Here is a 21,595-nt window from a genome sequence, read left to right on the forward strand (position 1 = left end):
GTTGGGTAAATGAGAAGTGAGTGCTGGATAACACAACATCCCAGCCTGTGCATGATGCTCACTAACATCCCCACTCTCATATCACACAATTCCATTGTGCCTCTGAGCAAATGATGAGATTAAAACTGGCAGATAAAGCACATGTATTAAAATTGTTTGAACTGGGAAGGAAGCAGGAGGACTAAATAAACTCAACAGCTTTGTTAATGTTAATCAACTGTGCAATTATTGCTGCTATAGACATAGAATAGTTCAGGTTCCACTTGAAATATACTCAGATGTCACTGTATATACCATATCAATTGATGATTAATCTGGAAAAATGTCACATTTGCTTTGGCTCTTTTTCTTGATTTTCTTTTAACAATCTTTTGTATTCCTGGTCTTGTAAACAATAACATTTTCTTATTAATGTTTAACTGGATATCATGATGTGAAGGCTCCATTCCAATTGAACTTCCATCATGGGCCTGGATTTTTGACTGCAGGTATCAGTAGTTGGGGCAGTTCGGCCCAAGAGGGAAGCTGTAGTCTGTCATCAGGCCAGCTGACCCAGGGGTAAGTTCAGAAGCAGCTAAAGGGGCTGCTGGGTGCAGGGGTACAGAGGTTCTTGCCCTAATTAAAACATAAGCAAAAGGTCCTCTAGACCTCATCCTGCTCCTGCCCTTCACCTTTCAATCACTCTTCATGCCCCTCCATGCTCCCTACACACCCTATGGTCCCTCATGCCCTCAATGCCAAGCTCTGCCTTTCCACCCTCCCTAATGCCCCTCGTGCCCTATGCATTACCATGTCAAATGCCCCATTTTACACTGTCTAGAGCCAATGAAGCCTATAATGTACAGTAAATGTGTGATAAAAGCTTTGAAGGAAAGTAATTTAATCACAGCTTTCTTCTATATTTAAAAAAGTTATTTAACTGCAAGCTAATAAAAGTAACAATTAACTATCACAAATCCTTGAAACCACTTTTTTTCAAGAGTTTTTTAACACATCCCACTATGGATCAATGGACAAGGTAGTGTCATAGCTTGACTTAGGGAAAAAGAGGGACATTGGGGGAGGGTGGAAGGGTGCAGCTTGGCAGAGGAACATGAGAAGGATCACTGGAGCTAACTTTAAAAGGTCCCCTCATGCAGACTAAGGTTCATGGCTCCTTTGAGGAGCTGTGAACAGTGACTCCATTAAAATTGTGGTGAAGTAGGAGATGCCTATCCCTGCAATGCAGCCAGCCAGGTCAGAGTGGTGTATGTGGGCTTTAAACAGGAAGCTTCCCACATCCAACTAAGGGAATTTCACAGTAACTTCATTGCATTGTTAATCTAAGCCTTACTTGTGACTAACAAATAAACTTTACATCCTTTACAGACACTCCCAAAAATTAGACAGCCTGGGAATAAGACCAGGAATTCTCACACACCCATCATTTTTAAAGGGCCCCTAAGTCATTCCAACTTGGTGAAAATCTAATCCCTTCTCTCATATCAAGAGAGTTTATGGTTCTCCAACATTTAAGTTATTTGTTCTTTACTTGAACTCTAAGGGGTCACAATCCAATATCTCAAAGGGCTATTTTAACATGTTACATTTATAAAATTAGCATCACTTGTTCCAGTCAACTTGTTGAGTATAACAAAGGCTATTGTATACAGACTGATAATGTATTTCAAATTTCCAGGTGAAACAACAAAATAGAATTCATCAAAAATTGGATGCAAGATAGAAATTAAGTCCTCAGTCTGAGAATTAAATGATGTAAGTCTAATCTTCAAATTTGGCTTTTTCACTGTCCAGAACTTACTACAGAGGTGATATTGACAATGAATGGTATAAATTAGACAGTTCTGGTCTTCAATCCTCTAGTGGCAGATTAACACCAAGATTATTGAAGGATTGATTACAGTAAACCAGTTGTGGAATAGGAGCAGCACTCTTAATGGATGATTAAGAATTCATTTTGATAATCATGATGGTTAAAATTAAACATGCTGTGAAAATTTAATGTTGTTGTTTTAAAAAGTTTAATTTAATTTTTTTAAAAAGTCTTCTCTAATCCCAAATTGCTCATTTTCAAAATGGAGTTGGCTGAAATCATCATAAAATTTGCTTTGGGCATGACTTAAAAATATGGCGAGTTACTCTTGCCATCATTTCCTGGCATGTACTGTAACCGTGCAAGGTTCCAGCAGGTTACCATCCATTATTTGAGCTAATATATTTTTCTGCTTCACTTTTGCACTGTATTGCATTTATCTGGCACGTTTGATTTTTGTTTTCTGAATTCTGAGCTGTTTCTAGCCTTGTCCAAGTGAGAATTTAAACACCACATAATTCCAGTCACTAAAAAACCTAATGTTAGCTTTAATTATCCATTCCAGGATTTATTGTTTCCCTTCCACAAGGTTTGTGCACACTTAAATGTACCCCATATGTAAGATATTTAGCAGTCTTCAGATCACTTGCAGAACTTACTGGGAAACCAATTAAATCTTTGCAATATTCACAGTAAATAATGGTCAATTCCAAAGCAAATTAACCAAAATTCACCCAGGGCACTAACCTGACAGTATAAATGATTTAGATTGGGTTCCTGTTTAATACAGGCAACTGCTATAGTACCACGTCTGCCTGAGTTGTTGCTGACATGGTAGACAATGCCCATATTTTCAAACCATTGGTGTATTCATCCATCTATCAGTTGGTTAACACATATCAAGGAAAAGCTGCTTTATCCATTAAGATCTCACAACTTAGATGTAATAATCAATGATATTGTATCAAGAAAGAGCCAAGCGATTGTCAGAACCAACCATTCTTCAGCTCTTGATGCACATAAATTTGAGTTGGAACGTTTAAAAAGCGGTGTTGGTTTTTTTTTGAGAATCAGTTTTGTAGGTTCCCAATTGAATTTTTACGAAATTCAGACTAAATTAGGATTAACTGCTATGTGTCAACTGTGGCTTAGTTGCAGCATTCATAGAACATAGAACATAGAACATAGAACATTACAGCGCGGAACAGGCCCTTCGGCCCACAATGTTGCGCCGACCAGTCTTATTTTAAAAAAAAATTGACCCACTAATCTAAACCAATCCCTTTTCGTCCATAAACCTATCCACCAATCTCTTAAACGCCCCCAAACTAGGCGCATTTACAACTGCAGCAGGCAGGGCATTCCAGTCCCTCACCACCCTCTGGGTAAAGAACCTGCCCCTGACATCCGTCCTATAACTACCCCCCCTTAATTTAAAGCCATGCCCCCTCGTGCTAGCTTTCTCCATCCGAGGAAACAGGCTATCACCATCCACCCTATCTAAACCTCTAATCATCTTATATGTTTCTATAAGATCCCCTCTTAGCCGCCTTCTTTCCAGTGAAAACAACCCCAAATCCCTCAGTCTCTCCTCATAGGACCTCCCCTGCATACCAGGCAACATCCTGGTAAACCTCTCTTGCTGCTGAGTCTAGGAGGTTGTGGGTTTAAGTCTCTCCTCAAAAGTGGAGAAGAAAAATCAAGGCTAACACCCCAGCACAGTCTGTGGGAGTGCTGCATTGTCGGATTTGCTGTCATTCAAATGAGACATTAACCCACTCTCAAGATCGCATGGACAGCTAATATTTATTCCTCAGTCAACATTGCAAAAACAGAGGCCAGTCATTATCACATTACTGTTCGACTGAGCTTGCTGTGCTGTGTGCAAATTGATTACCACATTTCCTACAACAATGACAACACGTAACATGTCCTTCAGTTGCTGTCAAACACCTTAGGATATGCAATGGTCATGAAAGACATTGTATAAGATGTAAATCTCTTTCATTCTAAGTGAAAGATGTGTTTATTTAATATGCTGCCACAGAGAAATCTTACCGGAATTTCTCTCAGTGTCAGACTGAGGCGGAAAGCTGGCGTGAAACTCTCTGGCTCCACATAAGAACATAAGAAATAGGAGCAGGAGTAGGCCAACTAGCCCTCCGAGCCTGCCCCGCCATTCAATAAGATCATGGCTGATCTGTCGTGGCTCAGTTCCACATTCCCGCCCTCTCCCCATAACCCTTAATCCCCTCTCTTATCAAAAACCCATCAACCTGCGTCTTAAAAATATTTAGCGAGGTAGCCTCCACCACTTCAACGGGCAGAGAATTCCAGAGATTCACCACCCTTTGAGTGAAGAAGTTCCTCCTCAACTCTGTTCTAAACCGCCCCCCCTTTATCTTGAGGCTGTGCCCCCTAGTCCTGCTATCCTTTCTGAGCGGGAAGAGTCTCTCCACCTCTATCCTATCCATCCCATTCATCATCTTATACGTCTCAATGAGATCTCCCCTCGTTCTTCTAAACTCTAACGAGTACAAGCCTAATTTATTCAGCCTCTCCTCATAGCTCAACCCCCTCAACTCCGGCATCAGCCTAGTAAACCTCCTCTGCACTCCCTCCAAGGCCAAAATATCCTTGCGCAGGTGCGGCGACCAAAACTGCACACAGTACTCCAGCTGTGGCCTCACCAATGCCCTATACAGCCGCAGCAAGACCTCCCTACTTTTATATTCAATCCCCCTCGCTGTGAAGGCCAGCATCCCATTTGCCTTCCTGACCACCTGCTGCACCTGCAAGCTGGGTTTTTGCGACTCATGCACAAGGACCCCGAGGTCCCTCTGCACCGTCGCCTGCTGCAGTTTTTCTCCACGTAAGTAATAATCCTTCCTACCATTATTCCTACCAAAGTGGACCACCTCGCACTTGCCAACATTAAATTCCATTTGCCATTTCCTGGCCCATTTGCCCAGCCTATCTAGCTCCTTCTGTAGACTCTCCACACCCTCCGCACAATTTGCCTTTCCACCAATCTTGGTGTCATCAGCAAATTTCGACACCCTACACTCAGTTCCCTCCTCCAGATCACATACCAGTTTTCTCTGCGGACTTTAAGCCTTTTAGTCAAAAACAAAATGAGTGGATGTGGTTTACACAATCATTCGGGCAGGGAGGGGCCTCATACAGTCAGAGATCGGGGCTTTTTAAAGTACGTCCCAATCACGATAAAAAGATAATTCCATCCCCACCTCCACCATTACACATCATGGAGGTATCAGGGGTTCACCCCCTCCTTCCTCAAAGATCATCACTGGCATTCACATCCCCCATCCCACCCAACAATCATTGTTGACATTTCCATCACCTTTAGTAAATGCTCTACCCTCCTGCACCACACGTAAATGAATCCTCCCTCCCCCCGATAAGCTGCCCACTGGGATCTGTCCCTGGCAGTGCTCTTGACAGATTGGCAGTGTCAACTTGACAGTGCCAACCTGTACCAGGGAGCATTGCCATGGCAGTAACCAGCTATGTCCCTCTCCCCTCAGGCTATACTTTTGTCTGCATCCTTTGAGGATCCCTTTGAATGTTTCTCGTTTGGCCAAAAGTTTTGTGAACCTCATCAATGATATGAATATTGAGTGGGGGGGTGGGGGGAGGGGAGGGTGCTGTTAATAATGATAATATATTAAAATCTATTGATATAAGGTTCCCCTTGTAGACTTGAACCACATGACATCACTGGTGAAGAGCAGGAGAAAGAAAATTGGGAAATCTCATCTCTCCAGAGAGAGTCAGATAACGCAATTATCTCTGGATTTTGCACGTGTTAACAATCTCTCGCATGGGGAGTGCAGGTTCAAAGTCCCAACCAAAGTGCAACAGAGGAACAATGGAGCTTTTGTCTTTGTTTCGGGAACTTTTTGATGTCCAGATGTTTTCTCATATTTTTCAAGGTTGGTTGTTTCTTTGAGGTGCAAATGGTGTTCCTCAGTACAAAGCTTTAACTGAGAATTCCTTTCACAGCACTAATGGAAAAGTCAAAAAGAGCAAGAATAGGCCATCACCAATGAAAGGTGACAATGGTTAAATTCATTCCCCTCTCTACCTGTTACTTCCTGCACACACCCACCACCCCTTCCATCCACATCTGATATAACCCCTCTTCAACCCGCACCCACTCCGCTGCACCTCCCTCCCCACCCCACCCACTCTGACACACCCCCTCCCCACCCCACACCCACTCTGATATACACACCCTCCCCACCCCCACACCCACTCTGACACACCCCCTCCCCACCCCACACCCACTCTGATATACACACCCTCCCCACCCCCACACCCACTCTGATACACCCCCTCCTCACCCCACACCCACTCTGATACACCCCCTCCCCACCCCACACCCACTCTGATACACCCCCTCCACACCCACTCTGATACACACCCTCCCCACCCCCACACCCACTCTGATATACCACCCTGCCCACCCCACACCCACTCTGATATACCACCCTCCCCACCCCCACACCCACTCTGATATACCACCCTCCCCACCCCCACACCCACTCTGATATACCACCCTCCCCACCCCCACACCCTCTCTGATACACACCCTCCCCACCCCCACACCCACTCTGATACACCCCCTCCCCACCCCACACCCACTCTGATATACCACCCTCCCCACCCCCACACCCTCTCTGATACACACCCTCCCCACCCCCACACCCACTCTGATACACCCCCTCCCCACCCCACACCCACTCTGATATACCTCCCTCCCCACCCCCACACCCACTCTGATACACACCCTCCCCACCCCCACACCCACTCTGATATACCACCCTCCCCACCCCCACACCCGCTCTGATACACCCCCCTCCCCACACCACACACTCTGATACAACCCCCTCCCCACCCGCACCCACTCCGATACACCCCCTCCTCACCCCACACCCACTCTGATACACACCCTCCCCACCCGCACCCACTCCGATACACCCCCTCCTCACCCCACACCCACTCTGATACACACCCTCCCCACCCGCACCCACTCCGATACACCCCCTCCTCACCCCACACCCACTCTGATACACCCCCTCCCCACCCCACACCCACTCTGATACACCCCCTCCACACCCACTCTGATACACACCCTGCCCACCCCACACCCTCTCTGATACACACCCTCCCCACCCCCACACCCACTCTGATATACCACCCTCCCCACCCCCACACCCACTCTGATATACTACCCTCCCCACCCCCACACCCACTCTGATACACCCCCCTCCCCACCCCACACCCACTCTGATACACCCCCTCCCCACCCCACACCCACTCTGATATACCTCCCTCCCCACCCCCACACCCACTCTGATACACACCCTCCCCACCCCCACACCCACTCTGATATACACCCCCTCCCCACCCCCACACCCACTCTGATATACCACCCTCCCCACCCCCACACCCGATCTGATACACCCCCCTCCCCACACCACACACTCTGATACAACCCCCTCCCCACCCGCACCCACTCCGATACACCCCCTCTTCAACCCACACCCGCTCTGATACACCCCCTTCCCCACCCCCCACCCGCACCCACCCCAATACACCCCCCTCAACTCACACCCACTCTGATATTCCCCCTCCTCACCCCCACACCTACTCTGATACACCACCCCTCCCCACCCCATACATCTGATACACCCCCCTCCTCAGCCCACCCACTCTGATACGTAAGAACATAAGAACATAAGAAATAGGAGCAGGAGTAGGCCATCTAGCCCTTCGAGCCTGCCCCGCCATTCAATAAGATCATGGCTGATCTGTTGTGGCTCAGTTCCACTTTCCCGCCCTCTCCCCATAACCCTTAATCCCCTCTCTTATCAAGAACCCATCAACCCGCTTCTTAAAAATATTTAGCGAGGCAGCCTCCACCACTTCAACGGGCAGAGAATTCCAGAGATTCACCACCCTTTGAGTGAAGAAGTTCCTCCTCAACTCCGTTCTAAACCGCCTCCCCTTTATCTTGAGGCTGTGCCCCCTAGTCCTACTGTCTTTTTTGAGCGGGAAGAGTCTCTCCACCTCTATCCTATCCATCCCATTCATCATCTTATACGTCTCAATGAGATCTCCCCTCATTCTTCTAAACTCTAACGAGTACAAGCCTAGTTTATTCAGCCTCTCCTCATAGCTCAATCCCCTCAACTCCGGTATCAGCCTAGTAAACCTCCTCTGCACTCCCTCCAGGGCCAAAATATCCTTGCGCAGGTGCGGCGCCCAAAACTGCACACAGTACTCCAGCTGCGGCCTCACCAATGCCCTATACAGCTGCAGCAAGACCTCCCTACTTTTATATTCAATCCCCCTCGCTATGAAGGCCAGCATCCCATTCGCCTTCCTGACCACCTGCTGCACCTGCAAGCTGGGTTTTTGCGACTCATGCACAAGGACCCCGAGGTCCCTCTGCACCGTCGCCTGCTGCAGTTTTTCGCCACGTAAGTAATAGTCCTTCCTACCATTCTTCCTACCAAAGTGGACCACCTCACACTTGCCAACATTAAATTCCATTTGCCATTTCCTGGCCCATTCGCCCAGCCTATCTAGATCCTTCTGCAGACTCTCCACACCCTCCCCTCCCCACCCCACATCTGATACACACCCCTCCTCATCCCACATACTCTGTTACACCACCCTCCCCACCCCACACCCGCTCTGATACACCACCCTTCCCATCCCACACACTTTGATACACCCCCCTCCCCACCCACACCACTCTGATACACCCCCCTCAACCCACACCCACTCTGATATACCCTCTTCCCCACACCCATTCTGATATACCCCCTTCCCCACACCTATTCTGATATACCCCCTGCCCCATCTCACACCCACTCTGATACACCCCCCTCCGCACCCGCACCCACTCTGATACACCCCCTCCGCACCCCGCACCCACTCTGATACCCCCCTCCTCACCCTCACCCATTCCGATACACCCCCCTTCCCACCCCATACCCAATCTGATACACACCCCCCACTGCACCACTCCGATACACCCTCCTCAACTCACACCCACTCTGATATACTCCTCTCTCCTCCCCACACCCACTCTGATACACTCCCCTCTCCCTATACCACACCCACTCTGACACAACCCCCTCCCCACCTCACAGTCTGATACACCCCTCTCCCCACCCCACATCCACTCTGATACACCTCCCTCCCCACCCCACCCCACACATACCTCCCTATCCCACACCTTTCCCCACCCACTCTGATACACCCACTCCCTACCCCACACCCACTCTAAAACACCGTCTCCCTACCCCACACCAACTCCAATACACCACCCCTTCCCCACCCACTCTGATACACCCCCTCCCTACTCCGCATCCATTCTGAAACACCTCCTCCCTGCCACATACCCACTCTGATGCAACTTTAACCCAAATATTTTTAGTCTTACAAGAGGCATTGAATGGGCTAGCTGTATCCACCCAGTATTTTTTTAATACACTCCAACTCAATTTGTAACATTTTTATAACCTCTTTTTCACTTCCTTATTTTAGCCCCTGTCATACATCTGTCTCGCTTCTCATTTTTGGCAAGCACTTTCTGACATTCCTCAATTTCTTTCTGTTTTTTTTTAAGCGTTTATCTTGAGTAAAGGCCCTGGATGTCATTCTTTTAATATTATAGATTTAACTTTTCAATTCGATTGTGTCCTGTATTTTGTCAACTAGTTACTATCATTCTGAGTGCTGAAAGTTTCCTTTTCCAATTCCAAAGTAGTTTCTCTCAAGCTACCATCAAATGTGTTATGCCACTTCTTTAGTGTCTGGCAGCCATTAATTCTGGGCTAGGGATGCATATACAAAACTACCTAACAACGTCCAGTCAAAAATAATGCATTATTCACCACTGCTGTGGAGTATTTTGACTTTGTACTGATGCTTCTCACACCTCTAAGCGCATAATGCATTATGATTAGGTCATTTTTAAGTCTCGACAGAATGCCACTCACTGCTGTGACCTCCACCATGAAGAAGCAGAGTAGCAGTGCTATTGAAAACTACTTGAGCATCAACAGTAATGCAAATACCCTCAAGAAGCAGGACCGGATATGGCGCCTTGAATTTCATTTAAAAATCTTCATAATTTCTGTCAGGGCATTCATGTTCAACACAACTAGGCCTAGATTGCAGCCTAACTAAATCGGAGAAAATGTCAAAAATGCCCCTTTTGACAAACATTCAGCAGTGGATTGGCCTACAGCATGACAAATACAGTGCACAACTAACAGGTTCCTTTTGCGGTTTCTCCTATTCTTGTTTACTTTTTCTCTCTTCTTTTGAAACTTGTACAGAAGGAAAGGGTGCAGTGCAATGTGGTCAAAAATTTAAATTCTCCACATCGCGTAACTTCTATGTTGCTATGGTGACCGTCCTACTCACTTATCTACGCCATTACACAGATAAACCACAGCTTCCCCAGAATATGCCTTCAGTTCCTCAGCAAGAAAATAAGACTAAAGATGTGATGTGCTGCAACAGAATTTAAGGAGGTTTATTTAATGCAGTAAATTTGCTGTTCAGGACATGAGATCGCTTGTTCATAATTTCAGCATTTTTGTCTACTTTCAACCAAAGCTGAACATAGATTGTTATCTTTGCCCAAATGAAGTTATTTTTTATGGTTTCCTGTATACTGTGTGTAAAAGTGATAAATACCAGACCTCATCATTCAAATATATAAGACAATAAAACTGTAAGACGTAGGAGCAGAAGTAGGCTATTCGGCCCATTGATTCTGCCCTACCATTCAATGAGATTATGACTGACCTGATGTGATAATCCTCAACTTCACTTTCCTGCCTTATCCCAATAACTTTTGATTCCCTTATTTATTTTCAGATTACTTTTGAACTAAGGTCTTTATTTACTGGGGCTTGAAAATAAGAGCCAGTTCTGGGATCTTCCAGGGATGCAGTCTACAATTAATTTCAAAGATACTAAAGATTAAGAATAATCACCAACATGCAAAAGGAAAAGTCACATCTATGAGAGCCCAGAAATTGGTCCAAGTCCTATGATTAAGACTGCAAAAGGATTATAGCCAATTTTTCCACCGGCCTCTTTACAATCATACTCTAGAGATGTTAATGGACCTGCAACTTGCCAGGAGAGAAAGTAGGGTTAGGGTTAGGGGTGTGGCATGCCAGTGCAGACAGGAGCCAGTAAGGACATCAGGATTTATACCAGCCAAAGTCCTGGCATGGGAAGGCAATCAGGTATGGAGTAAATGGCGTGCGTAGTGTCCTACGGATTTAACCCTGTGCTGTGGTCACGTGCAGACTGTTAAAAGGCTTTACGCGCTTCATTTAAGCATGCAATGGGCCTAACGTCACTTTCAGGTGCATGCCTGGACCTCTGTTAGGGAGACCTAACCCATATGATGGACAGTGCACTTCTAATATAGAATGAGTGCGTGCTGTTTATTATATTGGATACATAGACACCCATTTCCTGCCTGTAAAACAGGCAGGGGAGAATCTACGACAAAAAGGAGGAAAAGCTGTACAGAGATGGTTGTGAAATGGTGGAATGCATGACTGAATTAAATGGCATGGTGGCATAGTGGTTAGCACTTCTACCTCACAGCTCCAGGTTCAATTCCCTTCTGGGGTCACTATCTGTGTAGAGTTTGCACATTCTCCTTATGGCTGCAGGGGTTTCCTCCGGGTGCTCCGGTTTCCTCCCACAGTCCAAAGGTGTGCGGGTTATGTTGACTGGCCATGCTAAATTAACTCTTAGCGTCTCGGGATGTGATAGGTTAGAGAGATTAGCAGGGTAAGTAAGCCGGGGTAGGGCCTGGGTGGGATAGTTGTCAGTGGGTCGAAAGGCCTCCTTCTGCACTGTGGGGTTTTTACATTTCTATGATTGAACCAGAGAGACGTCAAATTTTAAAAATAGATTAGGCACTTGAAAAGTCAGCATAACAGAATGTAGAAATAACGAAAGCTAAAGGGACTTCTTTCCCATTCCACAGTAATCACGATTCCCTTATGAGCTCAATCCAAATTTCACCTTTGGCTGATTCTAACCTATCTGAGTTAGTTGAATATTAGTGACATCAGCTCCTGAGTTCAGTTAGCTACATTGCTTTAAAGTTAAACTAAAAGAGGTCGGGACGTCTGAGCTCTCCTTACTGCCAAGCCCAGTTGTGAGAAACACACAAGTCAGACACTGGAGTACTGTTAGTGCAACATAAAAGCAACACCTCGTTCTGAGAAACTCACTGTTTACATTACACCGAGTCGGCCACAGCCCAGGTACATGATTTTCAAATCAATATCAATGTTTCAGTCTTCTTGTGTTTTAACTCTTGCCCTTTTTAATCAAAGGAGATAGTTCAAAACCAAAGTTCCAAAGGGCTCATGTGATGGAATGCAGGATGCTTAATAACATGGATGTTAAAACAGAAATGAATTGAATTTATAAACTACATATAAAAATCTGAATGGATTGTATTTCTAGTTTGCTTTCTGATATCACAACTTTAATGTGGCACTATCTTGATTATAAAGAAAGGATTCATTGCTTTCAATGAAGAATGTTTTGATTACACCTCTCCCAAAGGGACTCTCTTTTCTAGGAAACGAAAGAGGAGCTATTCCTTTCTGTTATGATGACATAAACTTCATTCACTGTATTTAGGCTTGAACAGTCTAATGTTTAAGTGGAAAACTCAGTGGATGAGATTTTACGGCCTCACTCATCCCGGAACAGTAAGTCCCGCCCAAGTTCAACAGACCTTTCCATGGTCCACGCCTCACCTGCTCCGATTCCTGTGGTGGGTGGGAATTCCGGTCAGCAAGTTCAAAAGTATACATTTGCTGCCAAAAGTCATTTTTCTCCAGTTGCTTCTGTGCCTTATGGTGTAGACATATTAGCTATTAAGGTGACTAAGATATTCAATTTATTGTTTTAAATAATTTGATCATTGTTCATTCAGCCATCATTTATTGCCCATTCCTTATGACCCTTGTGAAGGAGATGGTGAGGTATCTTCTTGAGCCACTGCAGTCCAGGTATTGTAGGTATATGCATACAGTGCTGTTAGGGGACAATACAAGGGATTTGGCCCTAGTGATAATGAAGGAATGGCGATATCGTTTGAGGTCAAGGTGATGAAAGCCTTGGAGGAAAACTTTCAGGTGGCGTCCTTCTAGTTGATAGAGGTCATTGGGTTTGGAAGGTGCTGTCAAAGAAGCTTGTGCAAGTTGCTGTATTGCATCTTGTAGATTGAAGAAGAGAGGATAAAAGTTTATTTTTTATTAGTCACAAATAGGCTCATATTAACACCTCAACAAAGTTACTGTAAAAATCTCCAAGTCGCCACACTCCGGCACCTGTTCAGGTACACCGAGGGAGAATTTAGTCAATGCACCTAACCAGAACATCTTTCGGCTGTGGGAGGAAACTGGAGCACCCTGAGGAAACCCGTGCAGACATGGGGAGAATGTGAAGACTCCACAGAGACGATGACCCATGCCGGGAATCGAGCCCAGGTCCCTTGCGGTGAGGTGGCACTGCTAACGACTGTGCCACTATGTATGGTGTGTTAATCAAGCGGGCTACTTTGTCCTGGGCAGTTTTGAACATTTCATCCAGAAGAGTGCAGAGTATTCCAACACAATCCTGACTTGTGTCTTGGAAAGGCTTCGAAGACTTTGGCGATTAGTCACTTGCTGTATAATTCCCAATCTCTGACCTGTCCTTTTAGCCACAGTAATCATATAGCTTGTTCAGTTAAGTTTCTGGTTAAGTATTCTTCAGCAAAACCCAAACCAAACCTTGCTTCTACCACAGTCCTGTTCTGTCACTTCTCTGGGAGAAGAACATTTAAAACAAGCTTTGGCTACACAGTGGAGAGCAGTGATTAGTAAGGAAAGAATTTGGCGTGGAATTTAATGCCCTTGCCCAAGACCCATTTGGTTGATAGAGGGCATTTAATCAGGCAGGAGGGTGCCAGGTGGATGTCGCACCACCTTCCCTTCTCTACCAAAATTAAGTCTGGGGCTGGAAGGCTTGTGGGCCTTCTCAATTCTTCCCAATATACCGCCGCTGGTATTGAACCAGCACAGGTGGAGCTTGAAGAGAAAATCCTGGCAAGTGGCTCCTTGGGTGTCGCTCGTTGTCAGCTCCTCAGTGCCTGATTCCAGCCCCCACCCACCTTCCCTCCACCTTCCCTCTACCCATTCCACACACACCTTCACTGTTCTGGGATCTAGCACTGATCTCTGGTACAATGCCATCAGCAGCCAGCATACCTCCTCAGCACTGATTGACAGCTTCTGGCCACTGAATATCCAGCACCTCTCAGTGGGCAGGACTTCCACCCCAGGGTTCTTGCTTACAAGGAAGGCCTGCTACTGGCCAGTTATAATTGCCAAGTGGCAATTAATTTGACAGTCCTCTCCTAAATGAGGCTCTCACTGGCTCTCCTGTCACCTCCATTAACTACCACCCTTTGTCAGCTTGTAGTTATTTTGCATGAATACTATTGGAATGTCCTTTGGTGTGGTTAGCTACCGTGTAATGTAGTTACTTGACATAATTCCTCGTCATAAAGCACATGCTACAAACATTTTTAAATTACAGCATGGCAATCATATCATTTAAGACAACCCTTTCATTGCACAGGAAATGCACAGGCTGCTTTTTAACAAGATTATGATAAAGTATATGACATTTATTAAAATTAACAATGGTCATGAGCTTCTCTGTAAACTAATATGGAAGAGGCTACTTACCAGACATGGCTGGTGCTGTCAATTCGACTCTGTAATTGTTGAGTTATTTCTCTAACTGTGTACCTCTGTCTATCAGAGCCTTTATTATCAGTCAGACTAGATGGATGCTTTGACTTTGAAAGTGCATTCTTTATTTTGTACATTTATTTAGCTAAGGTATACTTCAAAAGGCTTAATGCCCAGACCTGTAGGCCAAGTCTTTTAATATCCATGTGTTCTATTAGCACCATGTCCAACCAAGCTGTGGGGGCAGGGCAGGAGGCATCTAATATCTTATTTGCTTAAATACATGGCTGTGACTCACAGGACAGCAACCCCTCCTGTAGAAATTCCCAGACATTCCCAACAACATGGAGCAATTCTTCATGATTGCCCTTTCTGCATCTATTAAAGAAATAAAGAAACTTCACTTACACAGCACCACTCATGATCTCAGGACATGCCAAAGTAGTTTATAGCCAACGATGTTTGAAGTGTCGTCACCGTCAATATAGGGAAAAGGGCAACTAACTAATGCACACCAATGGATGAGCAACAACAATGCGCTAAATGGTCAAATCAATTTTTTTCAGGTTTGGCCAAGGCAAAAGTATTGAGCTTAACATGAGGATAAATTCACTGCTTCTCTTCAAATAGTACCATGGACCTGGTACACCCATCTGGAACAGCAGGCAGGGCCCTGGATGTTAAACCAATTGGCCCCAGTTGCCTTTTCAGGGTTGTGTTAAAGTCAGGTAAAATAAACATAACATTATTTTCCTCTGGCCTGTTGTGAAATTAAAAGTTATTTAAATGTGGTCTTCTTTCCATTGCTTGTAAATTTGATCAAAATAGATCATGAGAAGTGTAACACATAATAATCTGAATAACTGGGTTAACATTGATCCCTTCAGCTACTAAATATCAGCATATCTGATTAACATTAATGAAATATCAATATTATTTTAATGATACAATAATTGTTTGAAAAAAACATTATTCTGTCCAACAGGAAATAGGGATTGACTTCACTGCACCAATGGAGCTGTAGGATGCTGCTTTTGACAGTAATTCTCAGTGAGGTGAACTCCTAAGCTCAGTCAAGGTGCATTGAGAAGCCAAGCAATGTGCGGCAAGGGGAGGAGACAGAAAATCAGAGGACTAATCTAGCTGTAGCAATTCATGATAGTCTCCAATTGGTTGTCCAGCCTGATGGTTAAAGCGAAATAGATGGGAGATAACAGAATTAAAAATAGAGAAGTAACACTTTATGAAGAATTGTATCGCTGTCAGATCTTCTGAAATAGTGCAGAAGCTGTGGTATTTCGCAACCGAATGTCTTGAGTATATTTTTGTCCAATGAATCACCAAATATGATTCAACACAAACTCAGATGTACTAGATTTAAGATATCTGGACCATAGTTTAACTTAATAGGTGCAGGAAAGACTGATAAAGGCTTAAGAAGTGCAAATCAATCTCATATAGATTTAAAAGACTTGAACCATTCCACATCTTTACGCAAATGAAGTTTGTTCGGCCTTTAAAGTGCTATTTTACTACTGAATGGTGAACTATGTATGTGACCACGAATACGAACATACAGACATACAAAATAGGAGGCCATTTGGCCCCTTGAGCCTTCCTGTCACTCAAAAATTTCATTGCTGATCTATTTGTGTTTTGAATTCCACTTTCCCTTCTATTCTCAATAACCTTTGATTCCCCTGCCCAGTAAGAATCTATCTACCTCTGCCTTAAAAACATTCAATCATCCCGCCTTCAAAAGAAAAGTTCCAAAGTCACACAATCCTCAGAGAGAAAAATTCTCCATATCTCTGTCCTAAAAGGATGACCCCAAACAGAATCAAGTGACATTATTATTGAAGTATACAATGGATACCCAATTCGGCCAAAACTGGGTAGCTGCCCACCTCACATTGTTTAGCAGCCAACTGGCAGGGATTGGAGACCATTCAGGCAGTACATTTCGCACACAGCCACACAACAACATATCCAAAAATAATGCCAATGACAGCACCAATCAAACCTTCCTACAAATGAGGATGATTTCAATGCTGTTAAGTACCTACACAAAGTGCACATTTCTCACTTCAAACATATGGAGTCCATGAGCTGGATTTTACCCAGGGAGAAATTAGTGATCGCATCTGTCATTAATGTAATCCATGTTCTGAAATTCCAAAGGTTCAGCTTTCCAAGTGGGTGGCTTCATTGGATAAGTGGTGCTGTACAGCCAAAGTTTCATACAGGGGGTGGGTCTCAAACAACAACTTGTCATCACATAGCACTTCTCCAAAGTCAAACATTTCACAACAACACATTCAAACAAAACTTCATACTGAGGCAAATAAGGAGTTACTATGGCAGGTGACCAAAAGCTTGTCTTTAGTCTTTATGGAGCATGTTGAAGAAAGACAGACAGAGAGAGAGAGAGGTAGATAAGTTTAGGGAGGGAATCCTGGAGTTCCGATCAAAGATACATAAATCAGAGGCATGAGGAACTTCTATTTCCCCAAAAGAGGATATATCTTGTCAGCATACATTGAGATTGCACTGCATGTGTTATAATTCATTACAGTGACTGGGCAATTTTAAATTGCTAACTACTTCTGGACTGCAATGTGAAATTTAGAAGTGGGTTCCGCACTGCAGAGTTTTGTGACCAAACAACTTGTATGTGAATGACCCAGGGTTGCGTGCACGTGGAGCACTTAGCTCTGAGTCTTTGAGATTTGAACAGTTTTGAGATTTGAAAATTGCATCAGCAGCATGGGGGGACAGTGGCTAGCACCACTATCTCATAGCTCCAGGGACCTGAGTTTGATTCCCAGCATGGGTCACTATCTGTGCGGAGGCTGCACGCTCTCCCCACGTCTGCGTGTGTTTCCTCTTGGTGCTCCGGTTTCCTCCCACAGTCCAAAGATGAGCGGGTTAGGTGTATTGGTCATGCTAAATTGACCCTTAGTGTCCTGAGTTGTTTAGGTTACAGGAATTAGCAGGGTAAACTTGTGGGGTCACGGGGATAGGGCCTGGGTGGGATTGTAGTTGGTGAAGACTCGATGAACTGAGTGGCCTTCTGCTGCACTGTAGGAATTCTATGAAACACCTTCGCACCTCAGTTACAGGATGGTACAACATACATTGGATAACAGTCCTATCATTACAATAGTGCTGCATCTGATTGACCACCAATAATGCTGCAGCAGGTCAGTTGCTAAGGAGGGACTTTTAACCCCTAGAGGCAAGTAGGTTTGGCTTGGAAGGGTCATCAAAACTTACTTTCAACCCTGCCCACTGCCAGTTACAACAGTAAATAGATTGCTGAGCATATCAGATATCATTAAAAAATCTTGTTGACAATAGCTTTCCTTACTCTGAATTTCCAACAGTTGTTAAATGTGATTATAGGATTGGATTCAAAACTTAAATAATGGTCTAGAATTATCTTCAAAAAGCTGATTCTTTTGCATCTTATGTCCGGCGAGGAAGAAAGTACCATGGACCCTTCCACTTTGAAAATGATTCATTTGGCCCAATCACAGGCAAATGTAGGAAATAGTTATAGTAGCTCATGGACACAGGACAAAGTATCACATCATTGAACAGACCTGCCATTGTGCACAGGAATGAGACATGTTTTCCTTCTCCATTTGGGCAGCAGCCATTGTCAGCAACCAGCTATGTCCGGTCAGGTATAACTCACGCAGAGCAAAATTCTCGTTCTTTATTCAGGCATACCTGCATACTTCAAATGTCGAGTTGACAAACACTGCCTGTACTGAAATGGTCATCTTTGTTATTTTCCTGGGTGGCCCTGTCTATTTCTAACAGACAGAGGGAAGAACTGGTCCCGAGGATTTGCTGCCAACCTTTATTTGCTCACAACTTGCCAACATTTGGTTTATTTTCAAGTTTTTGAAGAAGGATTTTTGACCTATCATTTAGGACCTCTGCTCCCAAAGATGATAGAGCATCATCTTAGCCCAGTTTAGAAGCCAGCCTGTGATTTCCTTGCTGTGAATTGCACACATTAAGAAGAGGGTCTTTTGCTTTCAGCAAGGTTCTATGCAGGTTGGGGGGGTAGTGGCAAGGATGGAAGTGAGAGAAACTTCAGTAAGACAACTGAGATTTTCCAATGTAAAGCTCTCAGGATTGTGCATCTATGTTGAAACCTGAGAGCTTTACAACATCTTTTTGTAAAAAAAAGCTTTACTTACATTTGCTCCCTGAGTATTCTTGAAATACTTCCAAAGAAAACTATAAGCAATACTAATGTTCTGCCAGCAGATGCTGCACAAAAGCTTTGTGAGACATATAGTAACTACGAGTCTAAGGCACAGTTTTACAGTCAGAACTCCATCAGAATGGAACTATTGATGACTTAAGTTCAATATGTCCATGAACCTTTGTCTAAGCTTCTGAACAGATCCAAAATTTGATGCAAACAGCCCAAATTTGATCATGGATGAATGCACACCTTTCATGCTGAGAGATCCCTGTATTGAAACTGGGAGTAAAATCAGTAGATGCCACACCATCCTTGCACCTCCAGGATTTGAGCTGAAATCCAGCCTGGTTGATGCAATTAAAGTCTCCATACAAGTGCTGAACTAAGTTTAGGAAAGCTCAACACAGTGAAAAAGTTGATGTGAATACATAGCACAAAATTGTCACCAGGTCACTTGCATACACCTGTCCAGTAATCTCTCCAATATAGATATATATTAAAGATGGCCTTCTCCCTGAAACAGGTGATCACTTTAGCTGCCAGCTGTAGCTTTCTTTAAAAATGGTGGTGCAGGATTATTGTGCAGAGTAGTAACTCCATGATCTCCATTTTAATGCCATTGGAACTTCAGTGCCATCATAATGGCCAAGTTAAATTGCCACTAATGACATTTACCTTTGGAGGGGGAAGAGAGGCATGAGGCTGTTTTCTCCATTTTTATTTCAAATCACACAAACAAATGTTTGTTCCATAAACAGACAAGAACCCTTTCCACAAATCTATACTCATCTACAAAAGGGGCAGGTTTCACTGATGGATGTTAACAGTGTATTGTTACCAGTTTTCTGTTCAGTGGTTGCCTTCCAAACCAAATCCAAGCATCAATTTCCTTTCCCGCATGCTAAGGAGCGGTGAAAATACTAGTATGCAGACAGTTTTACTGTTATTGACAGGAGCCTGGAGAAAATAGAACCCTAAATTTACATCTGCATTGGTCAAAATATCACCAAAACAGAAACTGGTACCTTTAATTGACCTGCCAACATTTAATAATGATGTGGGTATGCCGGTGTTGGACTGGCATAAACACAGTAAAAAGTCTGACAACACCAGGTTTTAGTCCAACCTATTTATTTGATAATATACTCGCAAGCTTTCGGGTTAGCCCCTTCGTCACCTGAACCTGGTGTTGTCAGACTTTTTACAACATTTAATAAGCCAGATTAAAATAAAATAAAATTCCATTTTTTGCGGTGGTGGTTAAATCACTTATTGGTGCAACATGGATGCGACAGTTAAAACTATACAAGGCCATATCTCACTCAATAAAGCTGCAATTTATTTATTTGATTTAAGCTTTGAGGTGTGAGCATCACTTTCAAAGTGATCATTTATTACCTTTCAATCATTATCCTTGAGAAGGTGGTAGTCTGCTACCTCTTTGAACACATATAAGCACAGCCAACAGTGGATTCTGTTTCATCCTGCAGTAGTTTCATGCAACAGTGACTTGCTACATCATTTCAGAGTGTAGTCAAGAATCAGTCACATTTCTGTTGGTCTGAAGTTACATGCAGGCCAGACTAAGTAAGGATGACAGATTTCCTCCCCTGAAGAATATTCATGAATTAGATAGGTTTTTATGATAGTCAGTTGGCTTTGTGATCATTATTGCTGAGACAAGCATTTTTATTGCAGATTTATTAATTGAATTTAAATTCCCCCCAGTTGCCGTGGTCATATCTCTGAAGCATCTACAAGTCTGTAGATTACTAGTTCAGTAAAATTTATAATATACTACTTCCTTATTCAAGAACGTTCACACCTGTACAGCCTATGCTGAGTTTATATTTGCAGAGCAAGTGCCTGCTAATCTTTTTCGCTGCTGTAAACATCAGCATATGTTTGCCGCATGACTATCACAGACTAGTTGCTGTTGGAGTTGGCAGCAGAAAAAGCAGTCATACTGGTCCAATTAGTTTGTAGTGTTGTTTTCTGAGCTAATAAAGAAATATTATAATTTCTCCTGCTGCCAACATATTTCCCCAGCAATGGCAGAATACCTGAGCAATCCTCTGCCACAGGTTAGTTTGTGGGGCCACCTGGTTCCAAGCTGGCTGTTGATTAACATCCTGTCATGATGAGCCAATGATGATTTGCTGGTTTTAGGCTGATTTACTGATGATTAACTGATGAACTGAGGCTTGATATTGCTGGATTTGAGTTGCTGGCTGTGGATGTATAGTTCCTGATAATTGGCTGATGATCGTGATGACTGGTTTGTCATTGTCTGGGTAATTAGCTGGAGGGGTAATGATAGCTGGCTTGTTACCTTGCTGGTTTCCAGTGATAAATAGATAGCTTCTTGTGCTGGAAACAGGATATGGAGGGGTAACTTTTGATGATTAGCTACTGCTGCCTGGTGTAGATGGCCTAACTGGAGGTTGGGCCTTCTTGATCTCTGTGACTCTGTCAACCACCGCATAAACTCAATGAGCAACCAGGGAGCTAGTTTCATGCACCTGCATTTAAGGTCCTATTGTATATCTGAAATACTTTTATGTCTATCTGAAATATTATATATACACATCATAAAGTATTTTTGCATAAACTAGTAAAAGTGTACACCAAAATGCTAGGGAGCACATCAATCAAAGCTACCAAAGGAATGACCAGCTGTAGTGCCAGGAGAAATTTTGCTTGATTATTATTAATTATTAC

This window comes from Carcharhinus amblyrhynchos, chromosome 9 (genome assembly GCF_965287045.1).
Source record: "Carcharhinus amblyrhynchos chromosome 9, sCarAmb.v2.hapA, whole genome shotgun sequence".
Taxonomy (NCBI): Eukaryota; Metazoa; Chordata; class Chondrichthyes; order Carcharhiniformes; family Carcharhinidae; genus Carcharhinus; species Carcharhinus amblyrhynchos.